The sequence below is a fragment of the Dermacentor albipictus genome, chromosome 1 (genome assembly GCF_038994185.2).
Source record: "Dermacentor albipictus isolate Rhodes 1998 colony chromosome 1, USDA_Dalb.pri_finalv2, whole genome shotgun sequence".
Taxonomy (NCBI): Eukaryota; Metazoa; Arthropoda; class Arachnida; order Ixodida; family Ixodidae; genus Dermacentor; species Dermacentor albipictus.
This window is the reverse complement of record NC_091821.1, coordinates 21,171,182-21,189,860: the sequence shown is the minus strand read 5'-3', so window position 1 is coordinate 21,189,860 and position 18,679 is coordinate 21,171,182. Positions and strand designations below refer to the sequence as shown.

The window sequence follows — 18,679 nt, the reverse complement described above, 5'->3', positions numbered from 1 at the left end:
TGCTTTTTGCCCTGTACCTCGAACCCTTTTGTATGGCAGTCATACGGGATGAAAACATTCGCGGTTTTAGGCTGCACGCCGCAGAAGTTAAAATGCTAGCTTATGCAGATGACGTCGCCGTCTTTTGTGAAGACAGGGAAAGCGTGGTCGAGGCTGTCCGCCTTGCAAGATCATTTTGTAGGTACACTGGTGCCCAGATAAACTTCGAAAAAAGTGTTGGGATATGGCATGGAAGCTGGGACGCGACAACCACAAAATTCGCCGGTATGCAGTGGACTACAATGCCTTCACTGTATCTAGGAGTGCCCCTTGAGCACTATCGGGACTCGACACAGTTGTGGACCGGACAAATAGAATCAATGAAAGAAAAGATGAAAGGATGGCAGGGCCGGGGATTGTCAGTGTTTGCACGTGCTTCAGCTTGCAATGTTTTTTTGATTGCCAAAATTTGGTACATACTGCAAGTGAGGTCTATGTCCCGTGTAAACGTTCAAAAAATGCACCGAGAGTTTGCTATCTTCATCTGGAACTCCACTTGGGAGCGATGCAGTCGAAGAAATCTTTTTCGCACAGTTCGAAATAGGGGCCTTGGGCTCTCACACTTGTTCATTAGACAGATCGTATCGCGGTTCATCTTCCTGCGAGATGAAAGAAATGTTTTTCTCCGTAGAGTCATTCAGGCGAAAATGGCAACAGAACTGCCTGAATTTGTTGTGTCCACATCTAGTGCTATCACTAGAGCGGCTGGTTACTATCGCAAAGTTGTTGCATCTTTTAGAATACTCTGCGCACGTTTTTCGCTGGAGTATTTGTGCTCAGTGAGAAGAAAGAAACTGTACGCAGATTTAGTTGACAGCATGTTCCCTATCCCACTGTATAGGAGTGTTCACTGTGGAGGCCCAGGAAAAGATGTGCTGAAACGAGTCAAGAGGATGCCTGTAAGACCTGCTGCGAAAACTTTCTTTTTCCACCTACACACGAACACCCTCCCCGTTAAAGTATGGCTAGAACAGAAAGGAATATTTGTACCCTGGACTACCAATTGCCTGCTGTGTAAAAAGCCTGAAACAATTGAACACGCCTTCATTGAGTGTTGGGACGCTGTCTTTCACTGGGACATCTTCCAGCGCACTCTTAAAAAAACGAACTCCCCATAAACCCCTATAGAATTCGGTTCCTTCCAGTTGAAAGCGATGACGGGCCACCGTTCGACATGTTCATGTTGCTAGGCCTCCACAGTTTGTGGAAAACAAGAATGGCTGTACGTCATGCTGATGTGAATGTGTGCTCTGCGCGAGAGAACTTCATTGAAAGTGTGTCACTATTACGAGAAGTGTATCGTGCACAAGACGAAACCCCAGACTGGGTTAGCATCCTTGATGAGCTGGTGTGCCTCAAGAAATTTTAGAAACCATCCCACCTGATGTGATGTGGGTGCACTGTGTATATGAATTTGTTTTTTTGTGTGTTAATGTCTAAGCAGGCAATAAAGAAATAAAAAAGCTCGTTGGTCTAGGGGTATGATTCTCGCTTCGGGTGTGAGAGGTCCCGGGTTCAAATCCTGGACGAGCCCGTTATTATTGCTCTTTTTAATGTCTGCCGGCATATAAAGGAATGCTTAAATAAAACCGAAGCACATTATCCATTCTTTTTTTCACTACGTTCCTATTCTCTTCTCAGCACGAAGGTGATGAAAGCTGCCCACGTCTTCGTTTTTGCAGAGAGGCAAGATGATACGATACTGTACACGTGCCGCAAATGGGAAAAGACGTCAGCTCGTTGGTCTAGGGGTATGATTCTCGCTCAGGGTGCGAGAGGTCCCGGGTTCAAATCCCGGATGAGCCCGTTATTATTGTTCCTTTTATTGTCTGCCGGCATATAAAGAAATATGTTTAAATAAAACCGAAGAACATTATACATTCTTTTTTTCACTACGTTCCTATTCTCTTCTTTTTTTATATTGCCGGCTTGGCATACAACAAAAGTAGATACACTGCATTGTCACTTTTAAAAGTGCTGTCACATCACTTTCAGCACGTGAGGGGTTAAAAACGCAGTTGTTTCAACACAGATAGTTCCCCTAAAAGGGGGTACCACTCAGGCTTTTTCGTTTGAACTGCGTAGACTTCTCTCAAGTATTCGACACTCTCAATGAAATAGTCTCGTGCCGGTCGCGAATTCAGGTCCTCGTTGCGCACGGCCATCCGCGTCCTCCACACGCTGTGGAGTACTAGTGCCATGAACACGTCGTAGGGCACACCCCCTACGTTCTTGACAGGCAGAAAACGGATGCCGTACGGGGTAATGGGCAAGTCTTTCTTCAAGGTCCTCTGGAGGATGTCCCAGAGAAAGACTGCATCACTACAATCCAGAAATATGTGTTCAACTGTCTCCGGCTTCTTGCAGATGATGTAGTCTACTGACCAGGCAACAAAAATGCCCTTTTCTCGCAACCAAGGTTTTGTAGGGATAGTGCCACTATGTAGCTTGAAAAAGAAAGTTTTTACTGATGGTCGTACAGGCATCCTTTTAACTCTTCCTAAAACATCGTCCCCTGGACCTCTTGAGTACAATGATCGGTATACAGGAAGCCGCAACATGGTTTCTACTAGATCTTTATATAATTTCTTACGCGTCACCTCAGAGAGATACTCCATTGAAAAGCGTACATTTAGGATTTCGAAAGCACCAATGATTTCACGCATATAACTCCTTGGCCGTCTTTGTTCGACATTGACCGTTGAAACAATAAATTCTGGCAAATAATTCGACAGTCGCACATGTAACACTGTTCTCAAGAAGCAATCGCTTTGATCGCGTAAGAAAATAAATCTAGCCACGATCTGCCGCAAGAAAAGGTGGACTAGGCCAAGACCCCCACTGCGCACAGATCGAAACAAATTTGTGCGACTGGTTCTTTCCCACGTAGAACTCCAAACAAATACTGCCATCACTCTGTGTAGCTTTTGAACTGCATTACGTGTCATAGATAACACTTGAAGAACATACCACACTCGCGAAACAAGAAATACGTTGCACACAGTTGAACGCGTAAAAATTGAAAATTCTCGGCCACCCCATTTTTGGGTCTTCTCGCGTAGTTGCTCCGTTTCATTCTTCCAATATTATGTTGTGTCCCGGTAGTGTTGGAGTGGTACAGCTAGATACTTATCAGGCGTCACCGTCCATGTGACATTTTCAAACAATGAGGGTGTACTTCGCCAATTTCCATGCCAGATACCGAGGCATTTATTCCAATTAATTCTACTACCGGTGCACCCACAGAATGTCTTCACATCATTTACTGCCACTTTCACACTTTCTTGATCATCACAGAAAACTGCAATATCATCCGCATAACTAAGGACTTTCACTTCCGCGGTCATCAAGCGGAATCCACGAACTCGTTCATTCTGAAGCACTTTTTGGCAAAGAGGCTCTAGGTAGAGAGCGAAAAGTAATGCTGACGCAGGACATCCTTGTTTTACGCTTGATAAGACTTGAATGCTTTCGCTGAGCTGTTTGTTCACTACAATCCTCGTAGTGCATCCAGTGTATGCCATTCGTACCCCCTCCGAAACCACAGATCCCAGTTTTACGTAGTCGAGGATGCACAAAAGGATCGCGTGACTCACGCGGTCAAAGGCTTTCTCAAGATCGATTTGTAGCATCGCTACCCTACTCTCAAAATCTTCACAACATTCTAAAATATTCCTTGCAACGTGAATATTCGTAGTTATAGATCTACCTTTGATGCCGCAGGTCTGATGGGGCCCTACGATTTCTTTAATAACAGTTTGAAGTCGCCTGGCCAACACACCCATAAACAGTTTGTAATCAACATTGGCCAAGGTTATGGGCCGATACGATCCAATAAGTTGCTGTTTTGCGGGGTCTGTTGTTTTGGGAATCAACACAATGTGTGATCTGCGGAAGGACCCTGGTAATTCTTTCTTTTCATCGTTCAAAACTTCACATAAGGCTGCTGCCACAGGGCTTTTAAATTTCTTATAGAAAGCTGCGCTTAGGCCATCTGGACCAGGCGTCTTTCCGGAGGTAATTTTTTCAATTGATTTTTCAATTTCTTTGACGGTGATAGGTGTCTCTAAGCTTGCCTTTATGTCGTCGTCGAGTTGCGGCATAAGTGATAAGAATTCATCTTTGAATGTGCTACTGCCCTGTTTGATGCTTCCTAATAATTCGCGATAATGCTCCACAAACGCTTGTTCAATTATTGCTTTATCACTTGTGACGACGTTTTGATATTCTATCGTCTTGATTTCGTTTTTAGTCGCGTAGCTCCTCTCGTCTGCCAGCGCACGTTTCGTGGGCATCTCGCCACACCAAAGCCTTCCGGCGCGTGCGCGCACCACAGCTCCCTTGTATCTTTCTACGTCTATAGTCTCCAACTTTCTTTTCACATCTTTAATTTCTTTACTGCGCATGTCCGGTTGCACACATTCTTGACAGAGTAAAAAATCCAACTGGCACTGCAACTGATTTTCTTCTTTCATTTGGCGGTGTTTTATACAAGATGTTCTTTCAATAGCTTTCATTTTTACTTTTTCTTTAAAAGACTTCCATGTATGAATTAAACTGCCCATGTTACACTCGAATACTTCTAATTCAGTTTTAACGTTCTCTACAAACGTGTCATCATCGAGTAGCTTGTCGTTCAATTTCCACAGGTCCCAGCTAAACCTCTGCTTTTCTTTCTTATTGATGGTGAACATGACTAGGCTATGGCCGCTGAAAGAAACGTGCTTCACACTGTAATCTCGGCACAAGGGAAGCAGCACAGTAGACACGTAGGCTCTGTCAAGCCTCGCCTGACTGCTAAGCTGGTAATGTGTGAACTGCGTGCCCTGAGAAAGCACATATCCTACGTCATCCAACTCTCGCTCGCGAACCAGTGCATTCAAAAATAAGGCACTATAATCACGCATCGGCGCTTTGCTTGCCCTATCTTCGGGAATGCAAACGCAGTTGAAATCTCCGAGAAGAATAATTGTCCTATCACACGACAGGTGCACTTCAAGGTTTTCGAAAAATATTTTGCGCTCCTGCTCCCTATTCGGTACATATACACAAACAATCCGCCAATGCGCGCCAGAAAAGGAAAAATCACACACAATTATTCGTCCCAAATCGTCAATATGCAAACACTCTACCACAATACCAATGCTGTTCTTCATAAAAAGCAAGCAGCCACCAGATGTACCATGAGAATGGCTGACACATACATTGTATAGGGAGCGGAAAGGCGAAAGCATGCGGTCTGTCTGCTCTTGGGACTCGACTTTCGTTTCTTGCATGGCAGCAATATCAACGTCATTCTCAAGCAACAAACGACGCAACTGATACTGTCGCCTCCTGGACCCAAGTCCTCTAATGTTGAGCGTTGCTACGATTAAGGCTCTTTCTAATTTTAAGGACATGGTATCGCTATGAGTAGGCCTACCACACGGTTTTTATTTCAAGTGGTTGCTCACCAGAAAACAAGGAAATCGCACGACTTACGGGCGTCTCGGCTTTTTTTCATGTTTTTGCGTCTCGGCTCCCGTAGAACACTTTCACATTTGTCTCTTACATATTACTGTCTCTCCGAAAATCACGACAGTCTCACCTACCCAGGCGATGAAGACGGGAGAGGGGGCTTGGCCTCTGCCCGTGGGTCGACCAGAATTTTTGGCCGTGGTTTCAAAGACGGACGCCTAATCCCCGTTGTCTTCGTCGGTGGTTCTCCACCCTCGCCGCCATCGGGAGTACTCGTCTCGTCTCTACTTTCGTGCCAAGGGCGCTTGCCGGCCAGGCCTCCGACTGCGCTCTCGCTGTCGTCCATGTTGTCCTGTCCAGCTGTCGTTTCCTTGGCAGAACTTTCACATGATTCTGGCCTCTCCGAGGCCGTTGCATTCCCAGGTTATAGCTCCGACGGCTGTTCTGCGGGCTCTTGCCCTGTTGTCGCGTTGGGCCCTTTCAATGTGGCCGGGTCTGGCGTCGCCAGCACTCTGTCGGACCCTCTGTCGCCCGGACGTGCTGCGTCTTCAGCGTCAGCCTCGTCCATGAGTAGCTCGGACGCGTCGCCCCCCTCCACGGGCCCGGTGACGGTGGCATAGGATAGCGTGCACTCGTGCTCCTCATGAACGAACCTCCGGCAGCCACTACAACGCGGCACTCGGCAGTCACGACGAATGTGCCCTTTTCCTTGGCAGCGTAGACCGGCGCTCTTTCCGGCACAACAACAAGGGCTTACTCCCCGCTTACGTTCACTTGATGAGGAAGGTCGTCAATTTTGAGGCCTACATTCAACCTGAGCATTACCAGACGGGTCGTTCAGCCCTTGTCGGCCACGCCGTGCACCCGCCACCGCTCCCTGCTGACTTCCGTCACTTGGCCGTACGGCGCTAACGCACGTTTCAAGTCTTCGTCTAGTACATTGTGGACTAGCCAGTGTACCTTCATCCGCACATCTTGGTTTGCAGGATCGATGACGAGGCACCAAGAATTTTTCACCTTGAGGTCACCGACGCCAAGGATCCTTCTCACAGCATCCATATCCTTGAAGGTCACGGCCCACACATGGCTCATACGATACGCCCCTAAGGCAAGAGCCTCGGGGAGCAGCGTCAGACGAGCCAGTGTGTCACGGAAGTCTTCCACTCGATATGGCCGGGAACGCACGTCAGCATGCAAAAAAACAGTATTCAAAACAACTCGTCCTGTAGGAAGGTTCGGCAATAAAACTTCATAATCATTCTCAACGTCAAAAGACCTGTTACCGCGGCCAAAAGGAACCGCTGTAGCCACCCTTGAAGGGCCTGCCATCCTGCGTCCGCTCAGCTCGGCTGCCGGAAGCAGAATTCCTATTCTCTTCTCAGCACGAAGGTGATGAAAGCTGCTCGCGTCTTCGTTTTTGCAGAGCCAAGATGTTACGATACTGTACACGTGCCGCAAATGGGAAAAGACATCGGCTCGTTGGTCTAGGGATTCCACTTCCGGCCACCGCAGTGAACGGTCGCGGAATGTTTTGCTCCGAAGGGGCGGTTACAGCGGCCCAGCAGGGCCGCGGTCTCAGGTTGAACGACACACCGAAGGATGACTACCAGGTTATTTTGCCGCAACTACCTACAGGATCGACAGTTACAACGACTGTTTTTTTGCACGGAGACGTGAAGGCGAGGCCCTACCGAGTCGAGCATTTCCGTGAGGCACTTGACTATCTGCAGCTGATGCCCGAAGTGGAGGCCCTCGGCGCCTATCAGATGAACCATGTTTGGGCCATCACTTTCAAGGACGAAAAGGGCAAACAAAAGATTTTGTCTGCTCCAACCTTCAGCGTAAAGGACCACCGATGCATGGTAATAGACCCTCGAAATCAAGACGTCAGGATGAAGCTGTATTGGCTTCTACATACGACTCCGGACGACGAAGTCAGAGGTGCCCTGGCGCCTTTTGGCAAGGTCAGCGAAATTTCGAGGGAAAAGTGGCGCGTTGCAGGCTGCAACGACAAAGGCTCCCACACGCGCCTGGTGTCCCTACGGCTGAAGGTAGGCGTTACCGTGGAGGACCTGCCTCATCAACTCCGCGTCGGGGAAGACCATGCGCTCGTGCACGTCCCAGGCAGACCCCCGCTCTGCCTCCGGTGCCATGGCACCGGTCACATACGGCGCGAGTGCCGAGTCCCGCGTTGCAAGCTCTGTCGTCGCTATGGCCACGACGAGAGTCAATGCGCGCGTAGCTACGCCAGTGTGACCGGAACTGGGCGAAGCGACACCGTCGATGAGCACCTCATGGACCAAGTCGACGCGGAGGAGACCGTCAGTGGAGGCGAAAAGCCGACAACGTCGGGTGCCACACCTTCTGTCCCATCCGAAAACAAGGGACCTATGAAATCTGCGTCTAGCGTAAATGGAAAGAACAACGAACCACAAAATACGCCAGAGGCTGAGAAAACCCCTAGCAACTGTGCTGCCGTTAGCGAAACAGTCGAGACGGAAGAGAGCGGAACCGCAATGGAGGGCATCAACTCGGAAGAAGCAAAAACCAACCCTGGCGTCGCCGTCTCAAAGAGACCACGAGAAATCACCATAGAAGACGACAACCGCGAGAAGGTCAACGCTGGTGAACCGCCCCCAAAGGCAGGGCCCCATCGTAGGGCTCCCCTGAAGGTGAAGCCCAACGTGCCTCCAGACAGGAGGACTACACCGACAGGGCCTCCGCGTTAGCGGAGGGCTGCTGTCCGAGAGACGACTTTACCGCTAGACTGGAGCGGGACGCGCAGCACGAAACGTCGCCATGCCTACCGACAAGGAAAACGCCCCGGCTTCGCCATGCTTGACGAAGCACTCAGAATTAGAGCAATATAACTGTGTAAGTGTGCATCCTGTCAATTCAGCACAATCACCCAGCGGTCCGCTTGCCCTTTCGCTTTCTATGAACTCAACGTCCTTATCGGCATTAAGAATAGGCACGCTGAATGTGCGCGGTCTCACGGCAAGAAAGCGGCAAGTGCAGTTAAGACGTCTGCTAAAAGAAAATACCATCGATATTCTAGCCTTACAGGAATCGAAAATAGACAGCGAGGAGCAAGCGGACCACATGGTCCAAACTTACGCATTAGATTTCAACGTTTGTGTTTGCCATGCCGTTGGAAAGTCTGGCGGTTGTGCTATCTTTCTGAAACGAGGTATCGGAATCGTTGAAGAGGGTGTTATCACCTCTGATGACGGACGGTTAGCATTGTGCGACTTTTATTTAAACCAAGTACAATGGCGAATTATATGTGTGTACGCGCCGAACCAAATTTCAGAAAGAAAAGTTTTTTTTGATGGTGTGGCTGGCTTTCTAAAGTGTGACAGGCAACTCATTTTGCTTGGCGATTTTAATTGTATTTGCATGCCCGAAGACTCAGTTAAGAATGAACCTGTACGAGACAAAAGTGCCCTACAGCTTAAGGCGTTGGTGGATGAATGTGGCCTTGTTGATGTAGGGGATATATTCCGTGGAAATCAAGTGCAATTTACCCACTTTCAGGGCCAAAGCCATGCACGATTAGATCGCGTTTATATCCCTTCGGATGTTATGTCTATGTGCTGTAACTATGCCGTGAAACATGTTAGTTTTAGTGATCATAGCTTCGTAATGTTTGAAATAGGCAGAAAGCGCAAAGTCTCTGCATTCAACTGGGAACTGTGGAAATTAAATGAACAGCTCTTAACCGACGACACATTTGTCCAAATAGTACGCGAGAAATTGGAATTAGTGTCCACGAGTCACACAAATTTCATCGAAGCTTGGGAACAATTCAAGTGCGAAGTTAAACTAAGTGCAATAGACAGATCATGCATACTACGACATAAAGAAAAACAAAAGGAAAAGGAACTACAGTGCACACTTGATTTCCTTTTGAATGCAGAGACTACAATACCGGGTTTGTTTAAAAGTGAAGTCGAAGTTGTTAAAAGACAGATGGAACAGATGGAAGAAGAAAAATATAAAGGCGCTGTTATTAGAGCGCGTTCAGAGAGGCTTTGGTTAGGCGAAAGACCAACTAAGAGGGCGATTGGTGAAGAAAAAAGATATGCAACAAAAAACGAAATAAATGAGATTCGCTATCATAACGAAGTGTCGACAGATAAGAACGTCATTGAAACAGCATTTGTAGAGCGATACCGTAGTTTGCTCGGCACAGAAGTGCAAGTAAATGACATACTTATAAACAACTATGTTAAGCAAATGCCAAGGCTTGACGAGGATATTAAACTAGAGCTTGAAAGACAAATTACTAGAGATGAAATCAAACAAGCAATTGAAGATTTGAGCAAAGGAAAGACGCCTGGGCCAGACGGCCTCGGATCAGCGTTCTATAAAGTTTTTAAGAACGAAGTAGCAGAAATACTATACCATGTTATAGCAGAAGCCTACGATAGTAAACAAATGCCTCCATCGTTCAAACTAAGTCACGTAGTTTTAATTCCTAAAAGCGATGAACCTTCCAAATTGCAGTCAGTAGAATCTTATCGGCCCATAAGTTTGACAAATGTAGATTATAAGACCTTATGAAAGTAGTAGCAAGAAGACTCCAGTCAGTAATTACAGCTATAGTTGGCCCACATCCAACATGCGGGATTAAAGGACGAAGCATATTCACAAACATACATACCACCAGAAGCATACTAGAAGGTTGTGACGCTTTTTCCGGAAAGATAGCAATGCTTCAACTAGATCTAGAGAAAGCTTTCGACAAAGTCGCACATAGCATATTGTTCGCAGTGCTAGAACAAGTTAACGTAGGCAGCATAATAAGTGAAGGCGTGAAAATGGCATATAAAAACTGTACTACTAAGCTTATCATTAACAAAAAGCTTAGCGAAGGAATACCAGTAAGGTCTAGTGTGCGCCAAGGATGCCCAGCCTCAAGCCTGCTATTCGCCATATATCTTGAACCGTTCTGTTTAAAGATTCTGAACAACAAAACGATATGCGGCTATCGCTTCTTAACGCACGAAATTAAAATCCTCTCATACGCAGACGACATCGCAATCTTTTGCCGAACTCAAAAAAGCATCGAAAGTGCCATTAAGGAAGCAAAAACATTTTGCAGCCTAACTGGAAGCGCCATTAGTTGGCAAAAGTGCCTAGGATTCTGGCACGGCGAATGGGACGAGAGGCCGACACAGTTAGAAGGTATAAGATTTACTGATACGCCGGGCAAATACCTTGGCATTCCATTGAAACACTATCGCGGAAACAAAGACCAATGGGCGGGTGAAATTGACCGGGTTAAATCCCAAACAACAAAATGGGGCGGACGCGATTTCTCAATCTTTACACGTGCAACTGTGTGTAATATGTTCATGGTAACAAAAGTTTTCTATATGATGCAAGTGCTTTGCATGGCAAGGATGTCTGTCCAAAAGTTACACAGACTGTTTGCTGTTTTTATTTGGGGGTCGAACTGGGAGCGTACTAGTCGTCTGAACTTGTTTCAGTTGGTTAAAAACGGAGGGCTAGGCTTATCGCATTTATTTCTTAAACAAGTTGTTACACGGTTCTTTTTCTTGAGGCAACAGAACGATGCTTTCCTACAGAGTATTTGTCAAGTGTTTTTGAGCCAGGCATTACCCGAATACATAGTGTCATCGTATTCTACTAATCATGTTCCATTGAAAGGGTTTTTGAAAGAAGTCATTGATGCTTTCCGTTTTTTTGAAAAGCCACTTTTCGATTGAATATCTCTCGGATGTAACAAAGAAAAAATTGTACAGAGACTTGCTTGATGTGATGTGTCCTGTGCCGATCTATCGTTCCTTATATGTACTAGGACGAGAACGTAATGTTTTGAGTCGCGTTAAAAAGATGCCTGTTAGAGCGTCGACCAAGACGTTTTTCTTCTTTCTTCACACCGGCACGCTCCCTGTAAAACCCTGGCTTAAAGAAAAAGGTATTTTCGTCCCTTGGAGTACTAACTGTACAATATGCAATAAGCCCGAAACCATCGAGCACGTATTTTTAGACTGTTCAGACTCGGTTTTTCTGTGGGACATTTTACAACGGACCCTCAAAAAGCAACTTCCACTTACACCTCATGGGATTCGATTTCTGCCGTTTGATCAGACAGGGGACGTGCCGTGTGATCTCCTGATGTTGTTGACAATGCACAGTGTATGGAAGACACGAATGGATATAAGACACGAGAATGTTAAATCACAACCGTCAAAAGTGTACTTCAGAGAGGCTGTCATGTACGTCCGCGACGTCTACAGGACACTTTCCGATCCTCCAGAATGGCTACCTGTGTTTGATCAGTTGCTAACACAAGAGCCCTACTAACCTAACAACACGAGGCAAAGTGCGAGTCTCGTTTTTAATACAACTTAAGTGTATGTATCTCGAATTCAAACAAGAATTCATCTTCATTGTACGAGGAGAAATCCGGCAATAAAGAAAAAAAAACCGGCTCGTTCGTCAAGGGGTATGATTCTCGCTTAGGGTGCGAGAGGTCTCGGGTTCAAATCTCGGACGAACCCGTTAGTATTTGTCTCTTTTTACTGTCAGTCGGCATATAAAGAAATGTTTAAATGAAGCCGAAGAACATTGTCCATTCTTTTTTTTCAGTACGTTCCTATTCTCTTCTCAGCACGAAGGTGATCAAAGATGCCCAGTCTTCGTTATTGCAGAGAGCCAAGATGCTACCATACTGTACACGTGCCGCAAATGGGAAAAGACGTCGGCTCGTTGGTCTAGGGGTATGATTCTCGCTTAGGGTGCGAGAGGTCCCGGGTTCAAATCCCGGACGAGCCCGTTATTATTGCTCTTTTTAATTTCAGCCGGCATATGAAGAAATGTTTAAATAAAGCCGAAGAACATTGTCCATTCTTTTTTTCAGTACATTCCTATTCTCTTCTCAGCACGAAGGTGATCAAAGATGCCCAGTCTTCGTTTTTGCAGAGAGCCAAGATGTTACCATACTGTACACGTGCCGCAAATGGGAAAAGACGTCGGCTCGTCGGTCTAGGGGTATGATTCTCGCTTAGGGTGCGAGAGGTCCCGGGTTCAAATCCCGGACGAGCCCGTTATTATTGCTCTTTTTAATTTCAGCCGGCATATGAAGAAATGTTTAAATAAAACCGAAGAACATTGTCCATTCTTTTTTTCAGTACGTTCATATTGTCTTCTCAGCACGAAAGGTGATCAAAGATGCCCGCGTCTTTGTTTTTGCAGAGAGCCAAGATGTTACCATACTGTACACGTGCCGCAAATGGGAAAAGACGTCGGTTCGTTGGTCTAGGGGTATGATTCTCGCTTCGGGTGCGAGAGGTCCCGGGTTCAAATCCCGGACGAGCCCGTTATTATTGCTCTTTTTAATTTCAGCCGGCATATGAAGAAATATGTTTGAATAAAACCGAAGAACATTATCCATTCTTTTTTTCACTACGTTCCTATTGTCTTCTCAGCACGAAGGTGATGAAAGCTGCCCACGTCTTCGTTTTTGCAGAGAGCCAAGATGTTACGATACTGTACACGTGCCGCAAATGGGGAAAGACGTCGGCTCGTTGGTCTAGGGGTATGATTCTCGCTTAGGGTGCGAGAGGTCCCGGGTTCAAATCCCGGACGAGCCCGTTATTATTGCTCTTTTTAATGTCTGCCGGCATATAAAGAAATGTTTAAATAAAACCGAAGCACATTATCCATTCTTTTTTTCTGTGCGTTCCTATTTTCTTCTCAGCACGAAGGTGATGAAAGCCGCCCACGTCTTCGTTTTTGTAGAGAGCCAAGATGTTACCATACTGTACACGTGCCGCAAATGGGTGAAGACATCCAGGAAACAAAAATCGAAAGCGAGGAACAAACTGATGAGATGGTGGAAATCTTTCGGTCAAGATATAATCTCTGTGTGTGCCGCACCGTGGGTAAATCAGGGGGGTGCGCAATTTTCTTGCGTAACTCCGTCGGAATTGTAGAGCAGTCTGTCATCGCTTGTGAAAGTGGTCGGTTAGTAGTTTGCGATTTTCATGTTAAAGAGGCACTATGACGAATTATTTGCATTTATGCACCAAACAAAGCTAGTGAGCGCTTAGATTTTTTGCGATACATCAAAACCTTCTTGAAATGCGAAAGAAATGTGTTACTATTAGGAGACTTCAATTGTGTATGCATGGCTGAAGACAACGCCAGGAACCTACCGATACATGATAAGAGCGCATTGCAACTTAGCGCAATCGTTCAGGACTACGACCTAATTGATATAGGCGATGTACTGCGAGAAAAGCGAGTTCAGTTCACGCATTTCCAAGGCACAAGCCACGCCCGACTTGACCGAATGTATCTGACAGCAAGCCTCTTATCTTTTTGCACAACATATGCCGTCAAGCACGTAAGCTTTAGCGATCATAGCTTAGTGACTGTTACAATAGGCACAAAGCGTAAAACGAGCACCTTTAATTGGGACCTCTGGAAATTCAACGATAGCCTCCTGCAAGACGAAATCTTTATCGAAGTAATTACGGCAAAAATTAAAGAAATGCAGGAAAACGACTTCATCAGCCCTGTCGAGCTGTGGGAGCACTTTAAGTGTGAAGTTAAGATGAGCGCAATCGAAAGAGATAGTGTCGTGCGCTACAAGGCAAGACAGAAAGAAACCGAGTTGCAGCGTACTCTAGACCATCTCTTAAATGCGGAAAGTGCTGTTCCTCGCCTGCTTGCAAACAAAGTTAAAGAAGTCAAAAGGCAACTCGAGAATATTGATACGGAAAAATATCAAGGTGCGATGATAAGGTCGCGTGCCGAGCGGCTCTGGATGGGCGAAACATTTACCAAGCGAGCGTTAAGCGACGAAAGAAGCTACGCTACGAGAAATGCAATAACAGGGCTGCGCTACCAAGGTGCGCTTTCCACAGACCAAAAGGTTATCGAACGAGCGCTAGTGCAACGTTTCAGAAACTTGTTAGGCTGCGGAGCGAATGTGCGAGAGGGCTTTGAGACTCATTTTCTGAAATTAATGCCACAATTAGAAGATGAAGTAAAAACACAACTTAAAAGACCAATAAGTGTTAGTGAACTGGAAAATGCAATAGATGACTTGCCTACAGGGAAAGCTCCGGGGCCCGACGGGCTTGGTGCCGCTTTTCATAAATACTTTAGGCATCAAATGGCAAAAATGCTCCTCAGAGTTATAGAAGAAGCTTATGAATCTAAAATGCTGCCTCCGTCATTTAAAAGAAGCCATGTCGTACTACTACCAAAGACCAAAGACCCTGTAAAATTATTGTCATCCGAAGCATACCGACCCATAAGTCTAACTAACACGGATTATAAGGTTCTTAAGAAAGTTATAGCTAAGCGACTTCAGTCTGTGATTACAAACTTGGTCGGTGAACATCAAACTTGTGGAATTAAAGGGAGAACCATACTCACGAATATTCATGTGACCAGAAGTATATTAGAACTATGTGACCTAATGCACGGACGGGTAGCCATGATTCAACTCGACTTAGAAAAAGCTTTCGATAAGGTAACCCACAGCATTCTTTTCTCCCTCTTAGAACACATCAACGAAGGTGCCATCATTTATGATGCAGTAAAAATGGCCTACACTGGCTGTTCTTCGAAACTAATTATTAATAAAAAATTAACCCAAAGCATTACAGCATACTCTGGTGTAAAACAGGGATGCCCTGCCAGTTCATTGCTATTTGCAACTTACCTCGAACCGCTGTGTTTAAATCTAATGATGAATAAAAAGATACGCGGTTTCCGGCTCTTATCACGTGAAATAAAGGTCTTATCCTATGCTGACGATATCGCAGTATTCTGCACTGATAAGGAAAGTATTCAGGAAGCTATGCATACCGCAAGAACTTTCTGCAGCCTTACAGGAAGTGCAATAAGCTGGCAAAAATGCTTAGGTTTTTGGCATGGTGAATGGGAATCTACGCCAGAAATTTTCGACACTATAAATTTCAGCGAGACACCTGCTACTTACCTCGGCGTACCACTCGAACATTACCGCGACACGACCGAGCAGTGGCAGCAGATACTGATAGGGCAAACGAGCAAACAAGAAACTGGGGAGGACGGAATCTCTCAATGTTTGCGCGTGCAACTGTGTGTAACTCATTCCTCGTGGCTAAAGTGTTCTATATGTTACAAGTGTTATGTATGTCTAGGATGTGTGTCCAAAAATTGCACAGGATATTCGCAATGTTTGTTTGGGGATCGGGATGGGAACGTACAAGCAGGTTAAACTTATTTCATTCCGTGAATAACGGAGGTCTTGGCTTGTGTAATTTGTTTTTAAGAGAAGTAGTCGCAAGGTTTATTTTCCTACGCGACCAAAGGAATGCATTTCTACAAACTGTTATACACGTCCAACTACACAATGCCTTATCTGAGTTCATTGTTACATCATGTGGAACGCCACAAGTAGTGGTGAAAGGATATATGCGCGAAGTGGTAAGCGCTTTTCGTTTGCTCAAAGCCCACTTCTCACTTGAATATTTGTCTGTAGTCGGCCGGAAGAAATTGTATAAAGACCTCGTGGATATTCTGTGCTCCGTGCCTGTATACCGCTCAACATACGCTCTAGGGCCTGAACGCAATGTCTTGAAACGCGCAAAAAGAATGCCTATCAGGCCGTCTACCAAATCTTTCTTCTTTCTTGTGCACAGCGGCACGCTTCCCGTAAAACCATGGCTAAGAGAGAAGGGTTTGTTTGTACCATGGAGTACCGATTGCGGTATATGCCATAAACCGGAAACTATAGAACATATATTTCTAGATTGTTGGGACTCGGTGTTCTTGTGGGATATCCTACAAAGAAGAATCAAAAAAGAATTCCCTCTGACACCATTCGGTATCCGCTTTCTGCCTTTTGAAGAGACGGGAGACGTGCCGTGTGACACAATAATGTTGCTCTGCATACACAGTGTCTGGAAGACAAGAATGGATGTAAGGCATGAAGCTCCCCAACCTCGTTCTGCTCAAGAATATTTCATGGAAAACATCCTACACCTACGTGACACACATAAAGCCAAGGGGGAGCCACCAGCGTGGCTACCAATATTAGACAAATTGGCCACAGTTCGGTTCCCCTAACCAAGCTGCATTACCCAGAATGCAGCCGGCGTTTTTACCATGGTACAACTACCTCTTTCTGTTTTTAACTCTAACGCGTGGAATGTTCTACTAAGAGCAAACGTGTTACCTTTTTTGCACGTGCGTTGTGTGTAAAACAGGTAATAAAAAAAAAGAGCTCGGTGGTCTAGGGGTATGATTCTCGCTTAGGGTGCGAGAGGTCCCGGGTTCAAATCCCGGACGAGCCCGTTATTATTGCTCTTTTTAATGTCTGCCGGCATATAAGGAAATGTGTAAATAAAACCGAAGCACATTATCCATTCTTTTTTTCAGTACGTTCCTATTTTCTTCTCAGCACGAAGGTGATGAAAGCCGCCCACGTCTTCGTTTTTGCAGAGAGCCAAGATGTTACGATACTGTACACGTGCCGCAAATGGGTAACGACGTCGGCTCGTTGGTCTAGGGGTATGATTCTCGCTTCGGGTGCGAGAGGTCCCGGGTTCAAATCCCGGACGAGCCCGTTATTATTGCTCTTTTTAATGTCTGCCGGCATATAAGGAAATGTGTAAATAAAACCGAAGCACATTATCCATTCGTTTTTTTCAGTACGTTCCTATTCTCTTCTCAGCACGAAGGTGATGAAAGTTGCCCGCGTCTTCGTTTTTGCAGAGAGCCAAGATGTTACGATACTGTACACGTGCCGAAAATGGGTAACGACGTCGGCTCGTTGGTCTAGGGGTATGATTCTCGCTTCGGGTGCGAGAGGTCCCGGGTTCAAATCCCGGACGAGCCCGTTATTATTGCTCTTTTTAATGTCTGCCGGCATATAAAGAAATGTTTAAATAAAACCGAAGAACATTATCCATTCGTTTTTTTCAGTACGTTCCTATTCTCTTCTCAGCACGAAGGTGATGAAAGTTGCCCGCGTCTTCGTTTTTGCAGAGAGCCAAGATGTTACGATACTGTACACGTGCCGAAAATGGGTAACAACGTCGGCTCGTTGGTCTAGGGGTATGATTCTCGCTTAGGGTGCGAGAGGTCCGGGTTCAAATCCCGGACGAGCCCGTTGTTATTGCTCTTTTTAATGTCTGCCGGCATATAAAGAAATATGTTTAAATAAAACCGAAGAACATTATCCATTCTTTTTTTCACTACGTTCCTATTCTCTTCTCAGCACGAAGATGATGCAAGCCGCCCATGTCTTCATTTTTGCAGAGAGCCAAGATGTTACCATACTGTACAAGTGCCGCAAATGGGTGAAGACGTCGGCTCGTTGGTCTAGGCATTCTGCTTCCGGCTCCCGAGCTGAACGGATCGCGGGATCATGAGCTCCAGTGGAGCGGCTTATGCGGCTGTTAGCCGCGGCAACAGGCTTTCTACATCGGATGATAAGGATTACCAGATTATTTTGCCTCGGCTACCTAAGGGACGCATCGTGTTAAACAATTTTTTTGCACGGCGACACTCGTGTTCGCCCGTTTCGCGTAGAGGATTTTCGGGACGCGCTTCAAGCTCTTGGTATGCTCTCTGGCGTCGTCACGTATGGGCGGTGACGATGAAGACAGCCGAGGCGGCCCAAAAGCCGGCTGCACTGAAGGAGCTTCGGGTCAAGGGGCGTCGCTGCCTGGTCATCGATCCTAAAGAACAGCAGGTGAAGCTTCGTCTTCACTGGCTTCTTCATGGTGTGGATGATGAAGACGTAAAGACTGCGCTGGCTTCCTTTGGCAAAGTGACAGAAGTAACCCGGGAGCGCTGGCGAGTGGATGGCGTTTCCGACAAGGGCTCGACGACCCGAGCGGTGCTGCCCCAGCTGAAGGCTGGACTGAAAGTCGACGACCTGCCCCACCAGATCCGCGTCGCCGGCGAGTTTGCGCTGGTCGTAGCCCCAGGTCGGCCCATGCAGTGCCTGCGCTGCCTGGGCTCTGGTCACGGTCGTCGAGAATGTAAGGTTCCCCGTTGCTCCAGGTGCAGGCTTTTCGGACACAACGACGCGGACTGTGTACGTTCATACGCAGTAGCCGCGGGGTCAGCGGAGAGCGAGCCGTTGACATCAGACCACATGATGGACGTGACCGAGGCCGAGGAAGCGGCCTAGGGAGCTGGA

The 18,679-nt window shown here is 46.4% G+C and overlaps 9 non-coding genes across 9 annotated transcripts; all 9 read left to right on the top strand.

Moving 5' to 3' along the window:
• The first annotated feature begins 1,773 nt into the window (after positions 1 to 1,773).
• Positions 1,774 to 1,845, top strand: TRNAP-AGG (transfer RNA proline (anticodon AGG)). Its single transcript has one exon. It is a non-coding gene; the product is annotated as a tRNA-Pro (tRNA).
• Positions 1,846 to 12,231: 10,386 nt separating this feature from the next.
• Positions 12,232 to 12,303, top strand: TRNAP-AGG (transfer RNA proline (anticodon AGG)). The gene has a single exon. It is a non-coding gene; the product is annotated as a tRNA-Pro (tRNA).
• Positions 12,304 to 12,502: 199 nt separating this feature from the next.
• Positions 12,503 to 12,574, top strand: TRNAP-AGG (transfer RNA proline (anticodon AGG)). Its single transcript has one exon. It is a non-coding gene; the product is annotated as a tRNA-Pro (tRNA).
• Positions 12,575 to 12,775: 201 nt separating this feature from the next.
• TRNAP-CGG (transfer RNA proline (anticodon CGG)) lies at positions 12,776 to 12,847 on the top strand. The gene has a single exon. It is a non-coding gene; the product is annotated as a tRNA-Pro (tRNA).
• Positions 12,848 to 13,049: 202 nt separating this feature from the next.
• TRNAP-AGG (transfer RNA proline (anticodon AGG)) lies at positions 13,050 to 13,121 on the top strand. Its single transcript has one exon. It is a non-coding gene; the product is annotated as a tRNA-Pro (tRNA).
• Positions 13,122 to 16,751: 3,630 nt separating this feature from the next.
• TRNAP-AGG (transfer RNA proline (anticodon AGG)) lies at positions 16,752 to 16,823 on the top strand. The gene has a single exon. It is a non-coding gene; the product is annotated as a tRNA-Pro (tRNA).
• Positions 16,824 to 17,023: 200 nt separating this feature from the next.
• TRNAP-CGG (transfer RNA proline (anticodon CGG)) lies at positions 17,024 to 17,095 on the top strand. The gene has a single exon. It is a non-coding gene; the product is annotated as a tRNA-Pro (tRNA).
• A 201-nt stretch (positions 17,096 to 17,296) lies between these two features.
• On the top strand, positions 17,297 to 17,368 carry TRNAP-CGG (transfer RNA proline (anticodon CGG)). Its single transcript has one exon. It is a non-coding gene; the product is annotated as a tRNA-Pro (tRNA).
• Positions 17,369 to 17,569: 201 nt separating this feature from the next.
• On the top strand, positions 17,570 to 17,640 carry TRNAP-AGG (transfer RNA proline (anticodon AGG)). Its single transcript has one exon. It is a non-coding gene; the product is annotated as a tRNA-Pro (tRNA).
• The last annotated feature ends 1,039 nt before the right edge of the window (positions 17,641 to 18,679 follow it).